This window comes from Orycteropus afer, unplaced genomic scaffold, assembly GCF_000298275.1.
Source record: "Orycteropus afer afer isolate SDZICR_OR568_19922 unplaced genomic scaffold, OryAfe1.0 scaffold00006, whole genome shotgun sequence".
In the NCBI taxonomy this organism is placed as follows: Eukaryota; Metazoa; Chordata; class Mammalia; order Tubulidentata; family Orycteropodidae; genus Orycteropus; species Orycteropus afer.
Window position 1 is genome coordinate 28,802,907 of NW_006921593.1, and position 24,674 is coordinate 28,827,580.

Here is a 24,674-nt window from a genome sequence, read left to right on the forward strand (position 1 = left end):
ATAATTTTTTTTTAATCACCATCTCTGTATTCCTAAAAATTATGAAGACTCATAAACTTTCTTTGTCAACAAAGCAAGCAAGGAACCACTGCTGTGGAGTCAGACCTGACTCATAACGACCCCTCCTTGGGTTTCTGAGGCAATATCACTACGGAATATAGATTGCCCAACCTTCTTTCCGAGGAGTGGCTGGTGGGTTTGAACCGCCAGCCTTCTGGTTAGCAGTCAAGTGCCTTAGGCAAGAGTAGCACTATTGGCACTTGTCAGTTCCCAATATGCATCAGGGAACAATCATGTTGCACTGTTGTGTTGAATTCCTGTAAAACAGTTTCTCAATAAAAATTATAGATTGAAGAGAAGCACTTTTCTTCGTTTTTATTAATGAGCCCACTAAAATGATGATAAAAGAATTGAATTCACAATGGTAAAGAGAATGGTAGGGATGAGTAGATGAGGGATAACAACCAAAATTGTTAAGACAAAAAATAGTCAGAGTAATGCAGGTGGAAGATGTTCCCAGGGTCAGGAAAGGAACCATTGTGCCCAGGTAATGCTGCAGAGGAAGTGGAGGTGGGGAGGGGCCAGGAGACTGAAAAGTGATGTGTTATTTCCAAAATAAAGAATAGAACAGTCTGCCCTCTGCCTGTTAACCAACATGCTGATTACCTGTAGCCAGGAACATAGTCTCCCAGGCAAGAGATTAAAAAACAAAAAACTTATATATTTAAACCACAAATACCTCAGAACACTTGAGTGTCTGATCCCTTTTTTCTCCTATTTTTTTTCTTTATTAAGGAATAATTCTCACGTAATAAAATACACAGATCTTAAATGTACACTGAATGAGTTTTCATAGATCTATACACCTGTATTGCAAAACCCTAAGCAAGATTTATGCAGTAAGCTGAATAATGATCCCCAAAGATAGAAGTCTTTGTCTAACCTACTGTCATGAAAATATTAAAAATTCATTTTATAGTATAACATGGTTGTATTTCTGGACTCTATTCTATACGACTGATGTATTTGTCTGTCCTTATGTCAAAACCGTACTGGCTTGAATAGATTACCTTGGATGTGGTGGGTGGGCCTTTAATACCATTGCACATGTTCTTAGAAAAGGGATGCACAGGGAGCCTTGACACACACGGAAGAGAAGGCAGTGTGACCATGGAGGCAGAGACTGGAGTGGTGTGGCCAGAGCCCAGGAATGCATGTAGCCAGCAGAAGCTCAAAGGGGCAAGGGCAGAATCTCAGAGCCTCCAGAGGGAACAGTTCTGCTGACACTTTGATTTCAGACTTCTGGCCTCTAGGACTGTGTGAGAATAAATTTCTGTTGTTTTAATCCACCAGGTTTGTAGGAAAGTTTCATCACCCAGAAAGTTTCCCTGTGTTGCTTTCTCAACAAGCCCTGACTCTTCCTCAGGGTCAACTGTTGTTCCTGTTTCAATCACCGTGTTATCTTTGACTTTTCTTGGATTTTGTATAAATGGAATAATGTGTCATATATGCCTTTGTGTCTGTCTTCTTTTGCTCACCATCCATGTTGTGTGAGTGGTAGTTTCTTTTTACTGCCTCATACTCCATCGTGTAACTCTGCAACAATCTGTTTGTTCATTCTCTTTTGATGGACATTTGGGTTGTTTCCAGTTTGAGGCCATCATGGACAAAGCTTCTGCTCTTGTACAAGTGTTTTGTGGCAAGATGTTTTTATTTTTCTTGAGTGAATACTTAGGAGTGGAATTGCTAGGTCATTGTGGAGCATGTATACCTTTTAAGAAACTGCCAAACTATTTCAAAGACTGTTAAAAATAGTCTCTCTAATTTTAACTATTCTTTTGTGTATGATGTCTCTCCCTTCAGTGTTAATTTGTATTTCTTCAATGACTAATGGTATTGATAATGATATTTATTGAGCATGCTCTCATGTGGTTATTGGAAATTAATGTATCATCTGTTGTAAAGAGTCTGTTCAAGTCTTTGGCCCATGGGTTGTCTTTTTGTTAACGATTTGTAGAAGTTTGTTATATATATGTATTGTGAATATTTTCACTCAGTCTGTGGCTTGTCATTCCTTCTCTTAACTGAGTCTCTTGATGAAGAGAAATATTTAATTTTGATCAAGTCTAATCAACAATTTTTTTTTCTTTAAGGTTAATGACTTGTGTGCACTAAGAAGTCTTTCCCTAACCCAAAGTCATGAAAATATTCAGAAAATCATTTTGCAGTATAACATGGACTCTCTGTTCTGTAGCACTGATCTACTTGTCTATCCTTATATTAATACCGTACTGACTTGAATACTATAGCTTTAGAGAAAGCCTGAAAGTTAATTAGTGAAAAACTGTCTCAGCTTTTATAGGTCCTTTGCCATGGTAAGGCATTCAGTTGTTAACCAAAAGATTAGTGGTTTAAACACACTAGCTGCTCCATGGGAGAATGATGAGGCAGTCTGCTTCCATGAAGATTTATAGCTTTAGAAACCCTGTGGAGGTTGCTACAAGTTGGAATTGATTCGATGGCAGTGAGTTTGGTTTTGGGTTTTTGGTTTTCCGTAGAACTTTTAGAATCAATTTGTCAATTTTCACAAGAAAAGCATGCTTGGGTTTTGATTGAGTTTGCATTCAATCTATACATAAATTTAGTTGGAACTGACATCCTAACAATATGCAATCTTCTAATCTGTTAACATGATATATTTCTCCATTTATTTATATTTTATGTATTTTTTTCCACAGTATTTATAGTTTTCAGTATAGAGGTCATGTACATATTTCAATAAATTTATTCCTAGTTATTTTAGTCTTTCTGATATTACCTTAAGTGGTAATTTTTAAAATTTTCAATTGCTTCTTGCTATGATATGGAAATACAATTGATTTTTAAAAATATATAAACCCTATATTAGTGACCTTGCTAAACTCACTGATTAGTTCTACTGATTTATTTGTGGTGGTGTAGGGGAGCTCTGGTGGCATAGTGCCTAAGGCATCTAACTGCTAACCAGAAGGCTGGTGGTTCAAAGCAGCAGCCACTCCTCGGAAGGAAGACTGGGCAATTTACTTCTGTAGAGATACCACTTTGGAAATCCAAGGAGGGGTCACTGTGCATCAGAATTGACTCAATGGCAGTGAGTTTGGTTTGGTTTAATTTATTTGTAAATTTCCTTTGGATTTTTATAGAAAATAAATAATCATGGTGTTAGCAAATAAGGACTGTTTTACTTCTTCTTTCCAACAACTATTTCTTTTTCTTGTCTTATTGAATTGGACTTTGGATACAGTGTTGAAGAAAAGTGGGGAGAGTGGACTTCTCTGCTTTGTTAACAATTTTTTTGGAGAAAGCATTCAATATTACCATAAATTATGATTTTTGCTATGTGTATTTCATATATATATATATAATCAGACTGAGAAAGTTTCTGTATGCTCCAATTTTGCTGAGAGATTTTTTTTTTAATCATAAACAGGTGTTGAATTTTATCAAATGCTTTTCTGCATGTATTGAGCTTTTCATATGTTTTTTCTTATTTTTTAATTTGATAAATTATATTTATTGATTTCAGAGCCCTTCTTAAATAGGAACAGCAGACAACCACAGGTCAACAGACATTTGAGTAAATCCTCAAATATTAGAAGGAAAAATTAATAAAAAGAGAGGAGAAATTACCCAAGAGAGACAGATATTGTGGGAAATAAGAACAAACTTACAAAAACCAATCTTTTCATAGAATTGACAAAACAGTTTTCCTCAGGATGCTAAGAAAAAGGAACTACAAGAAAAAGAGAAAATGATCTTAGGTATTTATTTAAAAATATTTTGACAAAATAAAATATTACTCAAATAATTGCAGAATAAAACTAAGGCAATTTTCCAGAAAGTTAAGTAAAAAGATACAAAAAGAAACAACTAAAAGGGTGAAAGTATAGGACTGCAGAGAACTTCTGGTTTCAGCTCAGAAATGTAAAGAGCTTGAAACTCTTCATTCTTGTTCTTACAAGAAAAAGTGGAACAAACTGAAAATCAGCAACTTTTCTTGGACCCATTGAGGAAATGAGATCACAGAACCAACTACTAGGCTGAAATTGAGAGAGATGGGAGACCCCAGAGTCACAGCTGAGATCTCATTACCTGGGCCAGATGCTGCCAGAGTCATGCACTGGTGCAAACAATTAAATGGTAATTTTGGTTAATTGCTCAGGCTAAGTGTGAACAAACTGGAGATGAAGAAACTCCTGGGGGCTACAGTTTGGCAGGGGCAAACTTTTGTGGGGTTTACATTCAGGAACCCCACCATATTCTCATGGTGAAGAGCTGAGAAAGATTCCCTCATAGGTTTGGCAAGAAGAAGTGGAAAATAATCGTAATGAAATCTATACAGAGAATACGCCATAACGAAGGCCTACTGGGAAAAAGATTTTACTGGAGCCTTATCCCACCTGGGGAAGGATTTTTCTCCCATTCCACTTCCTCTGGCCTTTCTGGCTCACCTAAGAGGGGAAAAAGTGAAGAAACACAAATCTCATATCCCAAGGACATAGGTCAACTCAAACACTGAGGCTTAATCACAAGATTATAATGTTTTACCTCCTCTTACATTTCATCACTACCTCAATAGGGCTCTAGTGTAGCAACAGTGATTACAGTTTAAAGAGCTGAAAGACACAGACTCCATCTGAGAAGAAACTCTTAGAGCAGCCAAGTCAGCAGGGGAGACAAAACAAGGACACCAGGGAAATGTGAATGAAGTCTATGGCGCCTACAGCTTCAGCAACATTAAACACAGCGCAACTCCTAGCCAGATTAACATAAAGCCTAATGGGTAAGGGCTATATACCTCCGTTCTTATTATCACAAACATTGTGTCTGGCTGTCAACAAAAAATTGCAAGGCATGCTTAAAAAGAACACAAATAAACAAAAGTCTGAAAGGATGAAGTAAACATCACAATCACACTCAGATATGACAAAGATTATGAAATTATCAGAGAATTAAAAAACAAACAAACTATGATTAATATGTTAATGGAAAAGAGAATATTTGCAAGAAAATATGGGTAATGTAAGCAGAAAGGTAACAATCTAAGGAAGAATAAAAAAGATACATTAGAAATGAAAGACCACTATGACAACAATGAAGAATGCCTTTGATAGGCTTATCAGCAGATGGGATGCAGCTGAAAAAAGAATCAGTGAGCTTGAAGACAGGCCCATAGAAACTGCCCAAACTGAAAAAGCAAATAGAAAAAAAATGATTGAAAAAAAAAAAAAAGGAAGAATATATCCAAGAATTGTGGGGCAGTTATCAAAGGTGTAGCATACATGTAATGGGAATACCAGGAGGAAAAGAAAGAGAGAATGGAGCAGAAGAAATATTTGAAATAATAATGACTGAGATTTTCCCAAAATTAATGACAGACACCACATCACAGATCCAGGAAGTTCAGAGAAAACCAAGCTAGGTATATACAAAAAAAAAAAAAAAAAAAAAAAGAAATCTACACCTATGTATATTATATTCAAACTACAGAAAACTAAAGTCAAAGAGAAAATCTTGAAAGAAGCCTGATAGAAGAAAGCACCTTACCTAGAGAGAAAGAAAGACCAGAAATCATGCAAGCCAGAAAAGAGTGGAATGTAATATTTAAAGTATTGAAGGGAACAAACAAAAAACTGCCAACCTAGAAGGTGATATACAGTGAAATTGTCCTTCAAAAGGGAAGGAGAAATAAAGACTCTCTGGGACAAACAAAAGCAGAAAATTCATCACAAGCAGACTTGTTCTGCAAGAAATATTAAAAGATATTTTTCACGGAGGAAGTAAAAGAGATAGGTCAGAAACTCAGATGTATAAAAAGAAAAGAAGAGCATAAGAAAAAAGTGGGGATAAAATAAACGTTTATTTCCCTTATTCTTACTTGGTCTAAAAGATAACTGTTTAATAAAGTAGTAATCATAACAATGTGTTGTGAGTACAGTATGTGGAAAGTGAAATGAATGGCAACAATATCATAAATCACAACAGGAAGAAATTGGAAACACTCTGTCATGAGGAACCTGCACTACAGGTGAAGACGGATAGTGTTATTTGAATGTGTGCTTAGATTAGTTAAAAATGTTTATAGCAAACTCTAAGTCAACCACTAAGAATTTTTTTTAAGGAAGTATAATTAATAAGCTAATAGAAGAGATCAAATGGAAACATATGAAATGCTCAATTAAGACCAGATAAGGTGAAAAAGAGAGGAAAATAAAGAAAGAAAAAAATGCAACAAATAGAAAACAGTAATAAACATGGTAGATATTAATCCACTTTATCAATAATCACTTTAATTATAAATGGCCCGAATACTGCATTTAAAAGACATGCATTGTCAAAGTTAATAAAAAACCAAGATTCAATATATACTATATATTTTCTACAAGAAACCCACTTTAAATGTAAGACTCAGATAAGTTAAAAGTAAAGTGATGGAGAAAGAAATACAATGCTAATAGTGATGAAAAGAAAACAGGAATAGCTATCCTAATTTCAGACCAAAGAAAAAAAAAAAAGACTTCAGAATAAAGAAAATTACCAAAGATAAAGGTGGTGTTTCATAATGATGAAGGGTTCATCTTACAATGTGACATAACAATCATTAATGTGCATGCACCTAACAACACAGCATCAAAATATGTAAGGCAATAATTAACAGAATTACAAGGAGAATAGACAGATGCACTATTGGAGTTGGATACTTCAACAGCCCTCTATCAGTAACCCGTAATTTATATATGAAGCAGCAGTAAATCGGGAGGAATATGGTTGACTGAACAGCACTGGCGTACAACTTGGTCTAATTGACATTGATGGAATACTCCATGTGGTAACAGCCAAGTACACATTCCTCGCAAGCATACATGGAAGAATCACCAAGATGGACCACATTCCGGGTGGTAAAACACACCTTAACAAATGTAAAAGAACAGAAGTCATACAAAGAAGGCTGTCAGACAACAAAGAAATTAAACTGGAGATCAGTGACAGAAAGATAACTGGAAAGTCCCCACATACAGATATCAAACAGAGGACTTCTAAGTAGCACATAAGTCAAAGAAGCATCAAGAGAAATTTAAAAATAGTTTGAACTAAATGAAAATGAAAATATACCTTACCAAAATTGTAAGTGAAAGTAGTGTTTACAGGGAAATATACAGCATTGAGTGCATATATTAGATTTAAAATCTAAAGGGACTAAGTCTTAGCTAATGAAATTGAAAAAAAGAAAAAGGAAAGGAAATAAAAAATATAAAATTAGGAAGGAAGAAATAAAATAAAATAAAGGTTTTTTTTTTTTTTTGCAGATGATGTGATTATCCATGCAGAAAATCCCAAAGAACTGACTTCACACTCCAGCCTTAGAGTCCCTGATTGACTGGTTTTTTTTTTTTTTTTTTTTTTGTGAATCATTACAGAAGCAGACTGCCACATCTTTCTCCCATGGTGTGGCTGGTGGGTTCAAACTGCTGACCTTTTGGTTGGCAGCTGAATGTTTAGCCACTGCACCACCAGGACTTCTTGGATATATACACGATGCCCAGTAAATACTTATAGATTGACTCCACATAAGTACAAGATTTTTAATGAAGCATTATTGATAACAACAACAACAAAATAGTGATAATAACAACAAAAACACCACCAACCCCTAACCTGAAAATCTGAGTGCTCATTTGACAGAAAGATTGAATAAATAATGGTAAATCATACTGTTGAAATACTACATAGAGTAATTTATTTCTAATAATTAATATGTAAGGCCATAGTTTTATTGTTTAATAAAAAACATCATGTTCAGAGTGATATACTATGATCCTATTTTTATAACAATCAAACTAGTAAGAATTTTACTCTTGTGTATATGTTGAAATAAGTATTGGGAAAGGTGGGGAGTGCCACACCCCAGGCTATTAATGCTGGATTAGTGTCAGTGTCGCTACAAATCTTTTTTTCTCCTTTCTTTTCAACCTTGTGTTTGTGCATCTCCCTGTACTTTTAGTGCTTAGCATCTTTGTGGGTGTTTTAACACTTTAAAGCAACATATTGCATTGGGCAAATTTCCTGCAAGACCTCTTTGAAGTGTTAAAAAGCAAAGATGTCACTTTGAGGACTACAATGAACCTGACCCAAGCTGTGATATTTTCAATCGCCTCATATGCATGCAAAACTGGACAGTAAATAAGAAAGACCAAAGAAGAATCAGTACATTTGAATTGGTAGTGAGGAATATTGAATATACCATGGACCGCCAGAAGAATGAAGTTTGTCTTGGAAGAAATACGGCCAGAGTGCTCCTTAGAAGAGAGGATGACACTTTATCTCACATGCTTTGGACATGTTTTCGTAAGGGACCAGGCTCTGGAAAAGGACATTATACTTGGTAAAGCATATGAGATAAAGTGTCATCCTCTCTTCTAAGGAGCAGAAGGTCAGTGAAAAAGAGGACTATTCTCAACACAGTGGATTGACACAGTGGCTGCAACAATGGGTTTAAACACAGCAATGATTGTGAGGATGGTGTGGGACAGGGCAGTCTTGTTCTGTTGCACAGAGGATGGCTATGAGTTGGAACTGGCTTGATGGCACCTAACAACAACATCATCTTCCAGGGATGGTCCTCAGGCTGGCGCTTAGCAATGATGGAGGGATGTAGAAGAATAAAGCCCACCTCCCTTGTCTTCAAGCTGGGACAGCCTCTGGAGTTACTTATTTTCTCTCAAGTTCCTCTGCAGGTACAAGCTGAATCAATACTCCTTAGGACTTTGCTCCAGACTTCACTTGGCTGTGCTTCTCCCCCCTTCCAGCCATGCATCCCACAGGTATCTCCTGTGAGTCCTTCTTTAATACATCCCTTAATGAATATTTGAACTTGTTTCTGGAGAACCCAGTCTAAAACGGTCAGTTCCTTCAGGCAGGTGGCAATGGAGCGGGGTTGGGAGTCTGTAAATTGTTAACTCTTTCATTATATATCATTAGGGTATTTTACTTGATTCAAGGAGCATTTTTTTTCTTCTTCTCTTTGATTGGGAAAAGAAAAGAATTTTAAAGAAGAATCTGGATATTAAAAATTATGGAATTCAGGCAAAGCAGAACTCAGGAAATTATCATCTTAAAAACACCAAAAAAACCCAAACTCACTTCCATCGAGTCGGATTCAACTCATAACGACCCCTCCCTGGGTTTCTGCGGCTGTATCTCTACAGAAGTAGATTGCCCAACCTTCCTTCTGAGGAGTGGCTGGTGGATTTGAACTGCCAGCCTTCTGGTTAGCAGTCAAATGCCTTAGGCACTATGCCACCAGAGTTCCCTATGGTCTTAAATATGTTCCTTTTTTCCTATTAAATAGATAAAACAGTGATGAACAAACATGGAATGATAGAGTACATGGAAGTAATTAATAATGCTAAGCTATGAAAAATATTAATAATGAAGCAGAAAAGATGTTGAATTTAACAGTGAATTCAATGGAAGGTAGAAAATGAAAAAAACAAAAAACAAACCATCGTCTGAAGGAAAGTATTTGAAAGTCATATTTCTATTAAATATGTATCTTGTCTCTCCCAAGAAAAAACAAGGAGGAAGACAAATTTCTCAAATCAGAAATCAAGAATGAGACTCTATAGCTCTAAGTATAGTTTTCTTAAATATGATAATTTTGTGTAGTGATATAGTAATAACTTTAAATAGAAGTGAAATAGATGATTTTGTGTGGGGGATAAAAGGCCACTAAGGGCTTTTAAAGAATGCCAAGCTCCAGTATCACAAACAACTGCAGTCAAATGTTTAAGTATTAAGTAATTCCATTGCTCATTTCAGTCGTCCCAGTGCCAAGAAAGGAACGTAAGTCTTCTCAAGTTACAGTCAGCCCAACGCACTTAACGAAGAGAACACAACAAAGGAAAAGTTTTCTTGTAAACTGAAGTACAAAACTCACAAGTGAAGTATTAACAAATAGTATCATATTTTAAAAAACCATAAAACCAAAAACTAAACGCACAGCCATCAAGTCTATTCTGACTCATAGCAAACCTATAGGACAGAGTGGAACTGCTCCATAGGGTTTCCAAGGCTGTAAATCTTTGTGGAAGCAGAGTGCGTCATCTTTCTCCCATGGAGTGGCTGGTGGGTTTGAACCAATGACCTTTTTGGTTAAAAGCTGAATGCCTTAACACCTGCACCACCACAGTTCCTTATCATATCATAAAAAAACCAAAACCAAACTTACTGCTGTTGAGTTGGTTCTGACTCATAGCGACCCCTCCTTGGGTTTCCGAGGCAGTATCTTTATGGAAATAGATTGCCCACTCTTCCTTTTGAGAAGTGGCTGGTGGATCTAAACCACCAGTCCATTGATTAGCAGTCAAACGCCTTAGGCACTATGCCACCAGAGCTCCATATCATATTATGGTAACATAATAATATACAGTGACTAAAAAGAGTTTTCCAGGAGGTCTGGTAGCGTAGTGCCTATGGCACTTGACTGCTAACCAGAAGGCTGGCAGTTCAAACCCACCAGACACTCCTTGGAAGGAAGATGGGGCAATCTACTTCCATAGTGACACTGCCTCGGAAACCCAAGGAGGGGTCGTTATGAGTCGGGTCCGACTCGACGACACATAACAACAACAAAAAGAGTTTTCCAGGACTTCAAGGATAGCTTGATGTTTGGGATATCTCTGAATATAATCAATGTAATTACAAATTGAAGTGGAAGAAGGCAATAGAATTGTTTTTGTGCATTGGAAAACACATTTGTTAATATTCAGTACCTGTTAATTATTTTCCTAATTCTTAGCAAACTAGCATATCTTGATCTGGCAGAAAAATAAGTTTCATTTAACAAGAGAGCTTCAGGGTTTCTCCTATTAAAGGTAGGACAAGAAAGAGAATCTACCATTGCCATGTCATCTTGTATTATTCTCAAAGTTCTTGCTGATGTGATAAGTAAATGGCACTTTTAAAAGTGGGAGAGCTAAACCTAATATATATATATATATATAGTTAGATAGATAGATAGATAGATATAGATATACATATATAGATATATAAATGGAAACCTATAAAACACATGAGAACATACTAAAGAAAGATACTTTTTAAAGATTAAAGATAATGAATTTCTTATACGAGAAATAACTAATTAGAAAACAGGGGAAATAATACCATTTACAATTACACCAAAAATATAAAGTGTTGAAAAAGAAATTTAAGAAGAAATGTGTACATCTCATAGTAAGAAAAAGTGGAAATGTTGACAGAGAGATAGATATAAAAGTCTTAGTATAATATAGTATGAAAGTCTTAGTATATAGCATCATATGTCCTTGGGTGGGAAGATACAGGAGTGTGAAAATATAAAATTTCTCAAATTGATCTAAATCCTTAGAATCAAACACAAAGGGGAAAATATGGAACATAGGCAAGTTGAGAACCTTATTGAAATATGTTCCTGCAAATTGAAAAACAATTCCATGGGATGAGGACATAAAAGGAGAGAGAACGTGCTGGGAGAGGCGGAGGCTTAATAGCCAGGGTATGAATGAACCTGTAAGAACACACAGAGAGATTGGCTTTTAGGGTATCTGGGTAGAGATGGCTCCAGAACCTCACAAAGCTTTTCGGGACCTGCTCAGTCATGATATAGAAGCAGCAAAATGGGTCGTGTTCCCCAGATGCAGCCCAGAAGTGACACAGAAAGCCATCAGATCTCAAGAGTTATACTAACCAGGAGAATGGATCTCTCAGTGTCACGTACGTGAAAAGATAACCAGAAGGCCAGAGGAATCTCAACCCTGGCACTGGGCAATCCTCTCAGAACCCTGGCACGCAGGAGGAAGTGAGGTCTGGGTAGAAGAAATGTGAGTGGACACATAAGCTCAAAGGGTAATGCCTGATGCCTATTGTTTGTGACAACCAGGAGGAAAAGGGAACACTAGGAAAGACTTGTTACTTAGCCACTTATCCCAACCCTTCCTCAAAAGAGTAGATTCAGACTATAGGAGTCAGATACAACTTTACCAAACAGACTGTCAGGTTTTCTTAAGTACAAATATTAACTCACAACCAAGAATCATCAAATATTCGATGAGTATAAGTACCACACACACACACACACACACACACAGAACCATATGCAACAATTAGAAGGAACACCAGAGGAAACAGAAATAATAGAGCAAGCAGAACACCACTTCAGATGAAGTATACTCAATATCCTTCACAACATATGAAATTATATTGCTTCTATAGAACAATGAACTAGCACTCTTAGAAATTTAAAAATTGAGCATTAAAATTAAAAAATCAAGGTAGGCAAAAAGATTAAATACTTAGGAATAAACTGAACAAAAGGAGTGTTCTCGTTACCTAGTGCTACTCTGACAAGAATGTTATCACAAATGGGATGGCCTTAACAAATAGGAGTTTATTCTTAACAATTTGGAGGCTTTAAGTCCAAGTTCAAAGTGCCAGGCTCTAGGGGCTGGGTAAAAGCCCCTCAATTTGGGGTCCAGCTCTGCCTCCTGCTCCCGGCCCACTGGAGCTAGAGGCATTTCTTCACTCAGACAGCTGCTGGCTGCTGAGGCTGAGAAGCCCCAACGTTGACAAGTAAAAAGGCACAGTCCCGATGTTACCAATCCACACAGCAGGCCTTTAACTTAACTCCACTGTAAGTCCCAAAGTCGGCAGAGCATAGCAGGCTGCTGAAAAACGACACAGCTACATGCAGGGTCCAAGCGTGCCATAGGCTAGAGACCATTCCCAAGGCTTCTCCTTCAATACAGGAAGCAGACCACATCCCAAAGGCAGCTACTCAGCTGCTTGTGGTAGATCCCACCATGGAGCTGATTGCCAGTCTCATCATGGGGATTAACTACCACCAGCTGCCCAGCCACTCAACCAGGCCCAGCCAAGTTGACACACAAACATAACTACCACAAAGAGTGTAAGACTTGTATGCTGAAAACTGCAAAACATTGCTAAAAGAAACTGAAGAAGATCTAAACAAATAGAGACAATCTATGTTCATGAATACAAACACTATTTTTAAGATGACAGTTCTCCTCAAGTTGGTTTATAGTGTCAATACAATTGCTATAAAAATCCTAATACACTTAAAACATAAAAGATATTAAGAAGCTTATCTTAAAATTTAAGTGAAAATGTGAAGGACTCAGAATAGCAAAAACAATTTAAAAAAAGAAGAACAAAGTCTGGAGACTTATACTTCCTGGCTTCCAAACATGTAATAAAACTACCCTAAGCAAGACAATTGTAGTCCTGGCATAAAGATAGACATATAAATCAATGGAATGGAACAGAGAATGCAGAAGTGAAGTCTAACCTTTTTGGCAGTTGATTTTTGACAAATGCATTAAGGCAATTCAATGAAGAAAAGACAGTCTTTTCAACAAATGGTACTAGGAAATTGAATATCCACATGCAAAAAGATGAAGTTAGACCTGTACTTCACGTGACACACAAAAATCAACTAAAAATGGTTCACAGACCTAAAGATAACAGTGAGGTTGACTTCATGGGCATGGAATCTGTGCTGTTGTATAGGGCTTGTGCTGGGTTTCATGTTCTTTCATTTTAAAATTCCAAAAGTTTTATAATTTATGAAGAAGGGGCCCACATTTTCATCTTGCAGTAGGCCCTGCAGTAAGAGTTAAACTTACAAAAGTTGTAGAAGAAAATAGTGGAGAAAATCTTTGATTTAGGTTGGGGTAAAAGTTCTTAGCTATACCACCAATAGTGTGATCCACAAAATAATAAATTGGTAAGTTATAATTCATTAGAATTTAAATCCTTTTTTGGCTTCAAAAGACACCATTAAGAAAATGAAGAAAACAAGCCAAAGTCTGGGGGAAAATATTTGAAAATCGTATTTCTAATAAAGGGCTTATATCCAGAATATGTTAAAAACTCAATAATAAGAAGACAAAGAACCCAACTTAAAAATGGGTAAATGATTTGGAAGACATTTTACCAAAGAATATATGTGAGTAGTTAATAAGCACGTGAGAAGATGTTCACTATTGTTATGTGCCATCGAGTCATCTCCAACTCATAGTGACCCCTCCTTGGGTTTCTGAGGCGGTGTAACTATAGAAGTAGATCGCCCAATCTTCTTTCCAAGGAGGTGGTGGGTTTGAACTGCCAACCTTCTGGTTAGCAGTCAAGTGCCTTAGCCACTATGCTACCAGAGCTCCCATCATTAGTCATTAGGGGGAACTGAAAATTAAAACCACAATGAGGTACCAATTCCCACCACTGGGATAGCTAGAATCGCAATAACTATTAGTGAGCATGTGGAGAAACTGACAGACTCATATATTGCTGATGATAATGTAAAATGGTGCTTTGGAAACTTGTAAGACATTTTCTTAAAAGGTTAAACGTAGAGTTACCATATGACCCAGGAATTCTGTGCCTTGGGATCTACCTAAGAGAAATGAAAACATATATCTACAAGAAGATGTATACACCAGTGTTCATGGCAGTATCATTCATCATAGCCCTCAAATGGACATGATCTATGTGTTCATTAACTGAGGAATGGACAAATAAAAGTTGTGTATGGAAGACTAGGGGCTCTGATGGTGTAGTGGGTAAGGCATTTGGCTGCTAACCAGAAGGTCAGAGGTTCAAACCCACCAGCTGCTCTGTGAGAGGAAGATGGGGCAATCTACTTCTGTGAAGATTTACAGTCTTGGAAACCCAATGTGGGGTCACTATGAGTTGGCATCAACTTGACGGCATTGTGTTTGTTTTTGGCTATTATATGGAATACTATTCAGCAAAACAAAACAAAACAAACACACAAACAAAATCAAAATACAAAGTGGGCAAACCTCAAAAACATTAAGTGAAAGAAGCCAACTGCAAAACTCCATTTATATGAGATGTCCAGAAAAAGCCATTAGAGAGAGAAAGTAGTGCTGCCTGGGAATAGGAGCTGGGAACAAGGATTGACTGCAAATGTGTATGAGGGAACCATGTGCAGTGATGGAATGTTCTAAAATTAGATTGTGGTGATGGTTGCACAAATCTGCAAATTTATGAAAAATCATTGAGTTGTACACTTAAAACATGAAATTTATAATATTTGAATTATATCTGTGAAAGCAAAACAAAAGTGGATGGATTAAATAACAGAACAAACCCAGCTGAAGAGTAAATTTGTGAGCCAACGATTCCTTCCAGAATGCAGGGGGCAAAAAAAGACATGGGAGATGTGAGAAAACAGGTATACATATCAGGTGCTTCAATATTCCAAAAACAGAAATTCAAGAGGAGAAAAGAAAGGATGAAATCAAGAAAATCAAATAAAACGAGAAAAACTTCCCCAGAGCCCTAGCTAGACGCTTGCATTTAAAAGGCTCATCAAATGCAGAAAATGAGCATCTGAAACCTACATCTAGATTCAGTGAACATCAAGAACAAAAAGAAAGTCAAGTGTCCTGAAGGCAGAAGCAAATGACCTACAAAGAAATGAAAACCTGCTGCAATTGGATTTTTTATGGTGCTGTTGTTAGCTGGCATCGAGCTCCAAATCATGGCGACCCCATGTATAGCAATGAGAGGGGGCCTGGTTGTGCGTCATCTTCATGACCAACGAGCCCATCAATGGAGCCACTGTTTTGAATGCCTTCTAACCTCGGGAGCCATCGCCTAGCACTATCTAGACACTATTCTGTTGGGATCCGTAGGGTCTTTGTTGGCTAGTTTTCAGAAGCAGATCACCAGGCCTTTCTGCCTAGTCTGTCTTAGTCAGGAAGCTCTGCTGAAACCTGTCCCCAAGGGGTGACCTTGCTGAGATTTGGAATACTGGTAGCATCCCTTCCAGCATCATAGCAACACAAAAGCCACCACAGTAGGACAAACTGAAAGATGGGTAGAGGGGATTTTTCATAGGGGACACTAAATGCAGGAAGACAATAATGAAAACTCTTCAAAATTTGAAGTGAAAAATCTCTTTGGACATTAGTTATAAACACACTCAAATACTCATGCAAGTATGAAAGCGAAATAAAGTTATTTATCAGACATAAAGGATTCAGAAAGTTCATGGAGGAAATGAAAAGAGAGAAGAGAAATAAAATCAAGTTACAGTTTTTAGCTTGGAAAAATATACCACATAACTCCAGATATTGAGAGAAAAATATAAATCTGTTTATTAAAAATTCAGTTTTTATTTCAATAAATTATATTTCAATAAAATGTATTTTCCAAAAAAGCTAACAAAAATTCTATTTTAACTTTTTTAAAAAATTAACTTCCAATGTATTGGAAATAAAAGTATGGGCCAAAGGAAACACAACTAATCCAAAACAGGTAAGAGAGAAAGTGAGAGAAAATCCTAGTAAATATGAAATAAGAATTAAGATAGCAAGAATAAATACAAACATAAAAGATGGTCAAACCCAATATTAGTGGAACAAATTGACTATAAAATGCAGGGAAACATCATTGAATGTTGTTGTTGTTAGGTGCTTTGAGTTGATTCCACATCATAGTGACCCCATGTGATGAAGTAGAACTCCTTGTAGGGTTTTCTAGGCTGTAATCTTTAAGGGAAGGGACCAGTCCCTGGAGAAAGATACCATGCTTGGTATAGTAGAGGGTCTGTGAAAAAGGCGAAGACTGGCAATGAGATGGACTGACGCAGTGGTGCAATGATGGGGTCAAGCGTAGCAATGACTGTGAGGATGACGCAGGACTGAGCAATGTTTCCTCCCATTGTACATGGATCACTATGAGTCAGAACCAACAGGACAGCACCTAACAACACAACAACAGTCTTTACAGGAGCAGTCTTTCTCCCACAGAGCCACTGAGTCGCTTTGAACTCCCAACCTTTCAGTTAATAGCCAAGTGCTTACCTACTGCACCACCAGGGCTCCTTACTAAAATGTTCTATTTATAAGGGACACATCAAAAATAAAGCCACCCAGAAAGGTTGGAAGCAAAGGGATTGGAAAAGACACACCAGGGAAATGGATGCTAATCGAAGCCTCATAGCAAAACTACTACTAGAAACAAATAGAATTTCAATTGCAAAGTACTGCAAAGCACATACTGATAAAACATACATGTTATCAGAAGATATAGCAGTAGTCATGTTCCATATAAAAATAGCTTCAAAATAGTCAAGCAAAATTTTGATGGAGGTGCAGGAAAAATTTTTAAATCCACAATAGTCGTAGGAACTGGTAAACCAAGTAAGCCAAAATTAAATTATGAATAAAGGCTTTGAATGAAATAAGTAGAAAACTGGATGAAACAGCTATGTAAAGCCGGGGCTTCCATTCTTCTCAGTGCAGTTAAGTAGCTGAGATTCTGGAGTGCTTACTCTACATTAGGCACCTTTCCAAGTGCTTGAGACTTGGTTTAACTCATTTTCTCCTCATGATCTCTGTGAAATGAGTACCATTAATGATGCCATCATCTTATGGAAGTTAAGGTTTGTCTCAGCTCCACAGCAATGGTGGCAGAGGTGGGACTCAGAACGTTCCCTCCGGTCGGTCATCAGACACCACACTCCTAATCACTACACCACATTGCCTTTCCAACATGGAGTAGCCTCAGAAATGACCAGGTATTAGGTTGCAAAAGAAATAACAATAGATTATGAAAATTGGAAATCTTAGCCAGCACGTTTTCTAAGCTCAATGTGATAAGATCAGAGAAAACAATAAAAGGACAGAAGAGCTGCCCCAACCTATCCATTGAGACATGTTAAAAGCTTCACTGACACACTTTTTAGGTTAAAGAGAAAATCAAAATAGGAATGATAAGTGACTAAGCAATAACTCCAATGAAAATACTACACATAAACCCCCGAGATGTTTCCAAAGTGGCAAAAGATGAACGTTCGTGGTCTAAATTGCATGTATTAGAAAACAAGAAACATTGCCAAGTAAAATACATTTTAAATCAAGATATTACAAAAAGAAAAGGCAATCTACCTCGTCAAAAAAAAAAAAAAAAAGTGGAAGCAAAGAATTAGCAAAGGCAATGCATATAGGAAAAAAACAAAACAAAAATTCTAATTAAACCTCAAACAGAAAATAAAAGTAGGTGATCAATAAAATCAAAAGGTGGTCCTTTGAAAAGAAGCAATCTGACGTATACTTTGGAACTCTGGGAGGGCCCAGTTAGTGGAGGCACCAGGACTTCAGACGTGAGTCACACTGGCCACAGTGAGGCTCACTGGTCAACAAGAGGCACTAAAGAAAAAACTCCTAATCTGTTTTTAGTGCCTCATTCTTAAACATCTATAGACACCCTGTGAACTCTGGAGGAAAATTTTGGAAACAGACAAATAATGGGGGCAGGAATTGGAAGACACTAACACTTATAAAAAAAAGTAATTAAAAATTTTTTTTTTTTAAAAAAGCTTTTTGGCTATCATTTTCATTATTATGAGAGAAAAAACTAGATTCATTTAAAAGAACAGGATGTTATTTAAAAAATGAAAATAGTAAAGAGCTTTTGGAAATGGCACGTGATAACAGGAATTTAAAAATTGCTAGGAGTGACCACTACCTACCCGTCATTTCATGACTTTGCTATTGCTATGATCCTGAAAGCTACGCCAGAGTCACTCACAGTGGACAGGTTTTAGTGGAGCTTCCAGCCTAAACAGACTAGGAAAAAAGGACTGACAATGTACTGCTGAAAATCAGCCAGTGAAAACCTTATGGATCAGAATATTTTTTGCTATAGTGCTTCCCCTAGGTTGGAAGACACTCAAAGTGCATGGTAGCTTCAACAGTGGACTCAAATGTACCAACTACTGGGAAGATGGTGCAGGGTTGGGCGATAGTTTGCTGTGCTGTACGTGACGTCACTGTAAGTTGGAGCTGGCTTGATGACAATGAACAAGAGTGAAAGATGTTTGCTGTTGTTAGGTGCTGTCAGATGGGTTCCAACTCATAGTGACCTTATGTAAAACAGGATGAAACTGTGTCCAGTCCTGCACCATCTTTGCACTTGTTGCTGTGTTTGAGCCCATGGTTTCAGCCACGGTGTCAATCCATCCCATTGAAGGTCTTCCCCTTTTTTGCTGCAACTCTACTTGGCTAAGCATTATCCTTCTCCAGGGACCAGTTCCCCCTGATGACATGTCCAGGGTATGTGAGACTAAGTCTCCCCATCCCCACTTCTAAGGAACATTCTGGCTGTGCTTCCTCCAAGACAGATCTGTTCATTCTGGCAGGTCATGGCACACTCACTATTCTTTGCCAACACCACAACTCAAGTGCATCAATTCTTCTGTGGTCTTCCTTATTCATTGTCCAGTTTTCACATGCATATGAAGCTACTGAAAATACCATGGCTTGGGTCAGGTGCACCTCAATCCTCAAACTGACATCATTGCTTCTTACCACTTTAAAGAGCTCTTTTGTAACACATTTGCCCAGTGCAATACGTCACATGGAACCAAATGAAAGACAGAGATGAGAAAAATTCATAAGAGGTAGAATTCAAAGAAAAAGAGATGAAAGATTGTCAAGGGAAAACAAATAACAATTCTAGAAGATGAGAGCAGGTGATCTTATATATAATTAACAGGAACTCCAAAAAGACAAGAGAAAGAAAACAGAAGGGAAGAAATTATCAAAGAAATATTCCAAGCAAAGTTCTAACAAGCGAATTAAGTTAGATTTGAGTTTGAAAGGGCCATGGAATCCCAGGGCAATGATGATCGCTCACACCAACAGTAGAGCAAACCATCACGAAATTTCAGAAATCAAGGGATTATAGAGAGGAAGCAAAAAGTTTAAGAGAGATAAAACAGGTGACAGACACAGGGAGACAGCTCAGGGGGCAGTAGTCCATGGAGGGATGGAGGGATGGACACAGGGAAGAGGTAACTATGGGGAGGAAGTGGGAGGGGAGGTGTTGCATTGTGGTAAACTGTGGTCAATGTCATGAGACAAAGTATATGTGAACTGCTGTATGGAAAGTGAATTTGCTCTGTAAATCTTCACCCAAATCAAAATTTAAAAAAAAAAAAAAAAAAAAACACCACAGGTGTCAGACTAAGGATCAGGAATCAGAATGACATCAGACTTTTCAATAACAATACTAAAAACTGCAAGAAAATGGACTAAATTAATTTCCATATAAGACCTTTGCACCCACCACCAAGTTCTGACCCAGGTGTGAGAACAGAAAGTAAAGAAGCCTCTGTCTCCCCATGGATTCATGGATCAATTATTTTAACAATGTGTGTACACCTTCCACGAACTCTTTCTCAGGAGGCTGCTGGATAAATGTGCTAACCCAAAATGGTGGCGTTGAAGAAGAAGGAGGAATGAACACAATAATAATAATAAACAACACACAAACAGAAGATTCAAATAGGAGAGAGGCCAAGCTTCAGAAGGTCACCCTGAAGGTCTAGAGTAACTAGACTGGAGTGGGAGATTAGAGGGTTCCAGGAGGGCCGTCTCCAAGAATATAAAATATAACTAATAAATTAACTAATGTGCTCAATAGTATTGAGAGGTGTTTCGGAGTTCAGTACAAGATTTTGGGAAAAATTAAAAATGAGGACACAAAAATCCAAGAAATATGTAATAAAGCAGTTGGGGTGTGTGTGTGTGTTATACTGTAAAGGAAAGGGCCATGATGATAATACAGCTATAGAGCACATTTGCATGGTTGCAATCACGATCATAGGAGCTCTGGTGGCATAGTGCCTAAGGCACTTGACTGCTAACCAGAAGCCTGGCAGTTCAAACCCACCAGCCACTCCTCCGAAGGAAGGCTGGGCAATCTACTTCCATAGAGATACTGCCTCGGAAACCCAAGGAGGGGTCTCCATGAGTCGGATAGGACTCGACAGCAGTGGGTTTTTGGTTCAATCACGATCATGGTGACTCCCGATTAACCCCAACTGCGGTGCTATAACTCGTGGAATGTCCTCCTCCAATCTAGTATCTGGGCTGTTGAAGCGAGCACTGTCCTGTTCCAATCTAAGGGTAGCACATCCCACTGGACACTGCTTCCCATCACCACTCCCTGATTCAGGGACATTTGCTCTAAAAATCATCTCCCCTCTCTCATGCCTCACCAACGTCTTTACTGGAATGTTCCTATAACCACAAAGCCCTGCTTAAATATCACCAACTGGACAAGTTCCCTACATTCCACTTGCCTCTTACTAGGATAATCCCTAGACGTTGTTTCTGTATTCACGATCTCCACTACTTCATCTCAGAATCTCTCTAGAGCCCATTCAAGTGTTACCTCTGCCATTCTGTTGAGGACTGCGGGTTCATGTCTTAACCTATCTCTACATTGTCAAGGTAGACCTCCCACCTGCTAAAGCCCAATCAATTCTTCAAAAAGTTTGAAACTGTCATAGAGGAGAAATTTGAGACAACCTTTATGAACTCAAAGTAAAAACTACAGAGATGAAACTATCAGGAGGCAGAGGAAAGCTGTAAAGGACAGAGTTGCTCCAGTGTATGGATAAGTTTACCCCAAAATTGAAAAAGAACATTTTTGAGATATTAAAGGGGGAACTTGCCCTGAAATGAAGGTGAGAGCCAAGTCTGCAGATGTAAAACACCAAAAAACCAAACTCACTGACATTGAGTCTGATCCCACTCATAGGGACCCCTCCTTGGGTTTCCAAGGCATCATTACTACAGAAGTAGATTGCCCAATCTTCCTTCTGAGGAATGGCTGGTGGGTTTGAACTGCCAGCTTTCTGGTTAGCAGTCAAATGCCTTAGGCACTACGCCACCAGAGCAGATGTAAAGAGCATGAACATCTAATAGCACATGTGGAATTTATTTGTAACCTACATCATTTAATTTATTTTTAACAATGAGAATGCATCTATTAAAAAATACTATAATAAGTTTATTATTATTATTATTTCTCGGAAGAAAGATGGGGCAATCTACTTCCGTAGTGATACTGCCTCGGAAACCCAAGGAGGGGTCGCTATGAGTCGGGTCTGACTCCATGACATGTAACAACAACAACAACAACATAATAAGTTTATAATTTAAACGTTAATATTCAATAAGATAAAAGACACTATAAAAAAACTGAAAGACAAAGAAAGCGTGTTTATAATCTTCAGAATATTTAACAAGCTCTTCCACATTGTTAAAGAAAGAACAAACACCTCAGCTGAGTATCGTTGGCAAGAAATAAACCAGGTATTCACAGAGGAGGAATTTACACGTTCCATCAACAGGTAAGATGCTCCACCTCCCATGTAATCAAGAAAATGCAGCTGAAAAGAACATCAACTCTTTATCACCTTAGAAAAGTCAGGCTGGGTGTGGAGAGATGGCTCATCTCATTGGCTGCTGTTGGTAGGAGTATATATTGATTCGGAGCTCTGTTGGTGCTATGGTTAAAGCATTGGGCTGCTAACCAAAAGGTCACTGGTTTGAACCCATCAGCCACGCTGAGGGAGAAAGAAGAGGCAGTCTGCTTCCGTAACCATTTACCGCCTTGGAAACCCTCCGGAGGCAGTTCTGCTCTGTCCTGTAGGGTTGCGATGAGTCGGAATGGACTCAATGGCAGTGGGTATATATTGGTTCAGACACTTTGGAAGGCAATTGAGGGAATCTACAAACAAGTAAATATTTAGTACTCTTTGCCTCAACAACTCTACTTTTTTTGTTAATGACACAGGAAACTTGGTACATGTGCAAAATAACAAGAGAAACATACAGTTCTTTCCATCACAGTTTGTTTACAAAAGTGAAAATTGAAAACAACGTATCTGTTCATCCATATGGAAATTTTAGTATATTGAGTCTATGGAATAGTTTGTAGCTGTTAAAAATAATTTCTGGAGACCTATATGTATTCATGTGAGGAGATCTCTAAGATACTCACTATTAAAATAAGTAAAAATTAAAAATTCTGAACAGTATTGCAATACCATCCCATTTACTGAAAATCAAGAACACAACTTATGTATTTACAGAAGTAATATACATACAAATATGTAGCGAAAGGCATGAGAAGCTATGCCCACAACTGTTATTCAATCCCATGTCTCAGTGTAGGATTGGCAATTACAGGGAGGTCAGTGGCGACAATTTTTCCCTCAATGTACTTCTATATTGTTCAAAGTTTTATAAACAAGAATATGTGATATATTTCTTATATGAAAAATGTAATATTTTCTTTAGGAAAAAAATGAAAATTTCAGAAATATTAAATGATATTTCTGAATATGTTACGTGGAGAAGAAGGTAGGCTCTCCTTGTCAAAGGTATATTCATTCCCACCCAAAAGACCCAAACCCACGCTGTCAAGTTGTTTCCGACTCATAGAGACCCTATAGGGCAAGGCAGAACTGCCCCGTAGGGTTTCTAAGGCTGCAAATCTTTACCAAAGCAGACTTCCACAGGTTTCTCCTGGAGAGTGGCTGGTGGGTACGAACAACTGACTTTCTGGTTGGCAAATGAGCACTTAACCACCGCACCAACAGGGCTCCTCCATAACCCATCCCAAAACAGAGAATTAAGGTCAAAAGAAAAATACTCCACGTGCACTAGGCTTTTGCTGCCTTTGGGTCTTTACCTTCCTTTTCACTTCTTTTAATCAAGAGCAGTGTCAAAGTGCTCAGATCCTGAGCTCTGGTCCCTGAGCCAGAGATGGGCATAGCCCAGGGCCGCCTGAGGCCCGTCCACAGGACGGGAAAGACCACAGCACCCAATGCTGAAAGTCAGGTGTTCTTCTGAATTTTAAACACTGTCAACTACGTCTGCGGAATGATGATCTGGAAAGCAGAGGAAGTCAGAGGAAAATGAGAGGGTTCAAAGGTCACTAGGAAATAAGAGATCCGGGGCAAAGCCTCTGAAGGGGCAGCTGGGCCCCAGCAGGCTTGCTAGCTGAGCGGTAGCGTCCAAACTCGGAACTCACCGGCGTGTGCGTCTCGCAGGCTGGACATTGCCACCAGCTGGCCTGCTGTGTGCACACCTGGATTTCTCATTTCACTGCCTCCTGAAGCAGCAACGCGGCCCCACAGAGGGGTGAGGGAAGAAGCCAGTCGCAGACTCACCTGTTGCTGGGGTCACAGCTCTTGTCTGCCATTGTCTGCCCTGATCCTGCTGGGCCTCAGAGCCCGCAGTCGCTCAGCCTGTGTCCAGTGGGGCTGCCGGGCCTGAGCAGGAAGTCTGAGGGCTCCACCCCACTAGGGAAAAGAAAGTGAAAGTAATTACTCAAACACGTGTGATGGGCTGTATGGGACGTGCCTCCCTCCTCCCCTACCTCCAGGACAGTTCTGGGCTTTCATGGAGTATGGCAGCAGGGACCAAGCAGGGGGGTGGGCAGGGAATGGGCAGCCTCGGAGGGGAGCTGGGGCCCAGCACCGAGGAGATCACTTGCTGGTGCAAAGATAGACTAAAAAATTCTGTTAGAACCAAAAGTGGCCACAGCTGCTTCAACCTCCCAAGTGGGCCGTTCTCTGGGACTCTGTCCCTGTCCCCTGATGCTGTGAAGGCCACGTGGGAAAGAAGGGAAAGCCAGAAACGAGGCTCCCGCTCTAGCCCATCGGCTGCCCGACACACTGGTGAGCCTCGATTGGGCAAGGCAGTGCCTGCGGTCTGACGCAGGGCTGGGGAGAGCAGAAATGCCCT

The 24,674-nt window shown here is 38.6% G+C and overlaps 1 protein-coding gene across 1 annotated transcript in view; it reads right to left on the reverse strand.

Moving 5' to 3' along the window:
• Window positions 1–24,674, reverse strand: part of LOC103199567 (nuclear body protein SP140-like protein) — an 80,505-nt gene that overhangs the window by 55,638 nt on the left and 193 nt on the right. The gene's annotated exons all lie outside the window — the stretch shown is intronic.